The sequence below is a fragment of the Carlito syrichta genome, unplaced genomic scaffold (genome assembly GCF_000164805.1).
Source record: "Carlito syrichta isolate Samal-C Ts95f unplaced genomic scaffold, Tarsius_syrichta-2.0.1 Scaffold312739, whole genome shotgun sequence".
Taxonomy (NCBI): Eukaryota; Metazoa; Chordata; class Mammalia; order Primates; family Tarsiidae; genus Carlito; species Carlito syrichta.
This window is the reverse complement of record NW_007256835.1, coordinates 322,466-327,748: the sequence shown is the minus strand read 5'-3', so window position 1 is coordinate 327,748 and position 5,283 is coordinate 322,466. Positions and strand designations below refer to the sequence as shown.

General features: G+C 43.7%; 1 protein-coding gene across 3 annotated transcripts in view; it reads left to right on the top strand.

Annotated features, from left to right (window-relative positions):
• WWP2 (WW domain containing E3 ubiquitin protein ligase 2) overlaps positions 1 to 5,283 on the top strand; it is a 185,129-nt gene that overhangs the window by 22,950 nt on the left and 156,896 nt on the right. The gene's annotated exons all lie outside the window — the stretch shown is intronic.

Here is a 5,283-nt window from a genome sequence, read left to right as displayed (position 1 = left end):
TTTCCCCCTGCAAATGCCTGGGAATCAAATCCTGGGGTATAAAATATGCATCTTTAATATGGAGGTTGTCAGGTGTTACCTAATGTGCAGCTTCTAGCGGCAAGGGTGACTTCTCATCAACACTTTATTGTCAGGCTTCTCATCTCTTTCTAATCTGATGGGTAACGAAAACAAAGACAGTGGATCTTTTCACTGGTTCACCAAAACAGATTTGGTGTAAAGGAGTCAAAACATCTTTTTAAATTTCAGAAAATTTATAATCAAATTAATTCATTCAATTTATGGGGCTGGGTACAGTGACTCCTGCCTGTAATCCTAGCACTTTGGGAGGCCGAGGTGAGAGGACTGCCTGAGCCTGGGGGTTCAAGACCAGCCTGGGCAACTTGGTGAGACCTCATCTTTACAATAAATCACAAAAACTAGCTGGGCGTGGTGGCATGTGTCTGTAGTTCCTGCTACTTGGAAGACTGAGATGAAAGAATCGCCTAAACCCAGCAGGTTGAGGCTGCAGTGGCTGTCAACGTGCCACTGCACTTCAGCCTGGGTGACAAGAGTGAGTCTCCAACTCAAAAAAAAAAAAAAAAAAAAAAGAGGCCTTTGAGTATATACCTGGGGAAGAGCCTTCCAGATGAGGGAGGTGGAATGCAAAGCCCTGAGGTGGGAGCATGTCTGTATGTTTAAGGAACAGTTAGAAGGCCTGGTAGTGGAGGTGAGGATATGTGGGGTCTGTGAGGGGAAGGAGAGTGAGTCATGAGGTCAGATAAGTATGTGGGAGCGGGGAGAGCATAGGAAGTAGGTTCTTGAAGGTCATTTTAATAACTTTGGCCTTTACTCTGAGTTAGATGGTATCTTAGTCCATTTTGTGCTTCTACAACAGTACACCAGAGACTGGGTAATTTATAAAGAAAAGAGATTTATTTCTGGAGGCTGGGAAGTTCAAGGTTGAAGGGCCTACGTCCTGGCAACGGCCTTCACGAGGCGTCATTGCTTGTGGAAGGCGGAAGGGAAAGAGCGTGAGAGGAGAAAGGCCTGAGCTCACTTTTTTAAATAACAGACTCCCTCCCTCAATAATGACATTCATGCATTCACGAGAGCAGAGTCCCCATGACCTAATCACCTTTTCGAGTTCCCATCTCTGAACACCACTGAGCTGGGGATTACACTTCTAATACATGAACTTTGGGAGACACATTCAAACCAAACAGGCGGCAAGCTCCTGGGTGGTTTGAACATCGGAGTGACACAATCTGATTTATATAATTAAAAAAAATTACTCTGTTGAATTTAGAGAGCAGATTGAAGGGAGCAAAGGGCAGAAGCAGAAAAAGCAGTGATCCAGGTAAGAGACCATGGTACTTTGGACCCAGGGATGACAGAAGTGGTAAGATGTGAATGAACTTGGAATGTTTTAAAGATAGACTCAACAGGGTTTTTGACAGATTGAGTGTGGGTGTGAGCAGGAAAGAAGTAAGAGTAAGTCCAAGTGTTGGTCTGTGCCAGTGGCTGGAAGGTGTTGTCATGAACTGAGGTGGGGAGGGCTCAGCAACAGGTTTGGGGGGAATATCAGAAGCTCAGTTTTGTTAATAGGCTGGTAGATCTGATGGTCTGAAGTTCAAGGCCTCTTGGACACACCAATTTGGGTTTGTCAGCAAACAGATGGTACTTAAAGCCTGAGACAGGATGAGATAACCAAGTGGAGAGGTGTTAGGCTGAGCTGTGGGACCATCTGATGGCTAGAGGTTGGGGAGGGGGGTGAGGTCAACCGAGAGGGCTTGGGAGAGCAGCCCAGAGGCAGAAGGACCCGGCAGATCTGGGGTCCTGGGAGCCATAGGAAGAAAGCGGTTCGAGGACCGAAGGGTGATCCAGTTGTGTCAGATCCTGCCAGCGGGTCAGTCATGTACCAGGGTACAGAGAGTCACCACTGGAGTTAGTAAGGCCGTGGGATCATTAGCTCTTGAGAAGAGCTTTGCCATTGTATTCCTTTTGCCCTAAGTGACATTTCAGAGGTTTCCACTGGAAGTAAAATGCCAGTTACAGACTAGTCCAGGAAAGACTAACCTCTTTAAGTCTTTTGGGAATCTGGGCATATCTTACAAATAAGGTTAATTCTGTTTTGTTTTGCTAAAAATCTTGAAGCATACCATTGTTTGATTTTAGCTATGGAAAATGTCAAAATCAATGTCACTTGACTGTAGCTACATTTAATTCTCATATAAAAGGTTTCCATTTTTAGGTAATAAGGTGACTTTTTTTTTTTTTTTTGAGTTAAAGTCTCACCCTGTGACCCAGGCTAGAGTTCAGTGGCATGCGCACAGCCACCACAAACTCAACCTGCTGGGCTCTGGTGATCCTTCGCCTCAGCTTTCCGAGTTACTGGAACCACAGGCACACACCACCATGCCTGGCTAATTTTTTGATTTATTGTAGAAATGAGGTCTCGCCACATTGCCCAGGCTGGTCTTGAACCCCCGGACTCAGGCAATCCTCTTGCCTCCGCCTCCCAAAGTGCTGGGGTTACAGGCACGAGCCACTGCACCTGGCCTAATATGGTGAATTAATAAGTATGTTTTAGGCTTGAACAACTGTATTTATTTATTTATTGGCTATTTCTCACTCTGGTGTTCAGGCTGGAATACAGTGACATGATCACAGCTCACCACAGCCTTCAACTTCTGGGTTCAAGTGATCCTCCTGTCTTAGCCTCCTGAGTAATAGGGACTACAGGCATGCACCACATGACTGGTTAATTTTTTTTAGCAATGATGTCTTGCTACATTGCCTAGGTTGATGTGAACTCTTGGACTCATGCAGTCCTCCTACATCGGCCTCCCAAAGTGCTGGGGTTACAGGTATGAGCCACTGTGCCTGACCTAAACCACTCTTTATAATAGGAAGTCAGGCACTAGGCTCGGTGGTGCAATTAGTTCTGGTTACTGGGGCAGCAGGGGGAGGATCACTTGAGACCAGGAATTTAAGGCTGCAGTGTACTATGATTGTACAGAATAGCCACTGCACTCTAATCTGGGCAATATAGCGAGACTCTGTGTCTAAAGTAATAATAAAATAATTAAATAGGAAGTCAAGGAAGAGGTCACATACAAATAGAATGGCGTTGAATAGAACAGGACTTTTTGTGTTTTTACAACAGCAGTTCTCAAATATGGTCCTTGGACACCTGAAAGTCTCTGAGCCTCTTAGGCTTTTGCAAGGTTGAAACTATCTTCAAAATTACACTAATATATTATTTGCCTTTTGACTGTGATCCTGTTTGTACTAGTGGTACAAAAGCAAAGGTGAATCAACCTGTTGAGGCCAGCACAAATCAAGCTGTGCTGTGGTCAACATATTCTTCACCACAGCACGCGCTCAAGTAGGAAGAAAAGAAAAGGCCAGTTTCACTTAAGAATGTCCTTGATGGGCTGGGCACAGTGGCTCACGTCTATAATCCCAGCACTTTGTGAGTCTGAGGCAGGAGGATCACTTGAGACTGGGAGTTTGATATCACCCTGGGCAACAGGGTCTCTTCCAAAAAATAAAAATACTTAACCAGGTGTGGTGGTATGTGCCTGTAGTTCCAGCTATTTGGGAGGCAGAGGTGGTTAGATCACCTGAGCCCAGGAGGTTGAGGCTCTGGTGAGCCGTGATTGATCATGCTACTGAACTCCAGCCTGGCAGACAGAATGAGACTCTGACTCAGAAAAAAAAAGAATATATTCTGTGTGTTGAAGTGGGAAATATACTTGACGTTCTTCTGCTGCATTTTGAAGCATAATAGTTTGTTGAGAAAAAACTCTTGTATAGTTAATTGTTTGAACTGAGAGCTGAATTAGTTGCTTTTTTGATGAAATACCATTTTTACTTAAAAAACAAACCTAATAGACAAATGAAAGTTACTAGATTTGGGTATTTGGCAGACTTTTTCTTGAAAATGAAACAAGCCTGACACTTCAAGGAAAAAAACTGGCAGTATTTGTTGCCAATGATAAAATATGAGTTTTTAAGTGAGAATTAGAATTTTGGAACACTTATGTCTACCACCAAGACCTAAACAGCTTCCCGATACCTAAAGACTTGTCTGATGAGATCAATGGTGACATTCACAAATGTGACTTTTTTGATTATGTATAATGAAATGTGTCAACATTTGGAAGATCTGCATAACTCAGTGAACCAGTATTTTCCAAATGACAAATGATGATGTTCCAGAAGCACATATGAGTAAAAGATCCTTTCAAAGAACAAGGTAGCCTTCTGCTTCTAGTCAAGATGGAGTGACAGGGACACCTGATGGCTAGTGATGTTGAGCATCTTTTCTTGTGCTAATTACCATTTGAGTATCTTCTTTGGACAAATATCTGCTCAGATCTTTTATGCATTTGTGAAATTAATTTGGCTGGGTATGGTGGATTACACCTGTAGTCCCAGCACCTTGGGAGGCGGAGGTGAGAGGATTGCCTGAGCCCAGGGGTTCGAGACTAGCCTGGGCAACATGGCAAGACATTGTCTCTACAATAAGTCAAAAAATTAGCTGGGCATGGTGGTGCATACCTGTAGTTCCAGCTACTTGGAAGGCTGAGGTGAAAGGATCACCTGAGCCAAGCAGGTCGAGGCTGCAGTGGCTGTGAGCATTCCACTGCATTCCAGCCTGAGCAACAGACTGAGACTCTGACTCAAAATAAAAGATTTGTCGCCTTATTTCTCTCTCTCTCTTTTTAAACATTATTCTTGTAACAAGGATTGCTATCAAACTCCACTCATTGGACCAGAGACTCTTGTGGTGTTAGCAAGAAACTTGCCCCTCAGGTAGCACACGAGATTAGATGTCTATTCATTGGTAATATGTGATTTTCTTTTTGGAAATGTTATATTAGGCTCTCCTTTCTCCAGACTTTGCTGTAACAGGCCTGTGTCCTTCCTAGGCTATCCAAGTCCTATTCAGGTTAGTAGTGACAGACAGTGCCTTCACTGCAGTTCCTTGGATGTTTATATTTTGCTGTCTCGGTCTCTTTATTTATTTATTTTTTGTATCAGGGTCTTATTCTGTCACCCAGACTCGAGTTCAGTAGCATAATGACAGCTCACTACAACCTTGACATCCTGGTCTTAGGGTAATCCTTCCATCTCAGCCTCCTAAGTGGCCAGTGGTGGGAACTACAGGAGTGTGCCCCTATACTGGATAATTTTTTGATTTTCTCTTTTTTTTTTGGTAGAGACAAAGTGTTGTTTTTTTTTTTGAGTTGGAGTCTCACTCTGTCGCCCAGACTGGAGTGCAGTGGCCGCTCC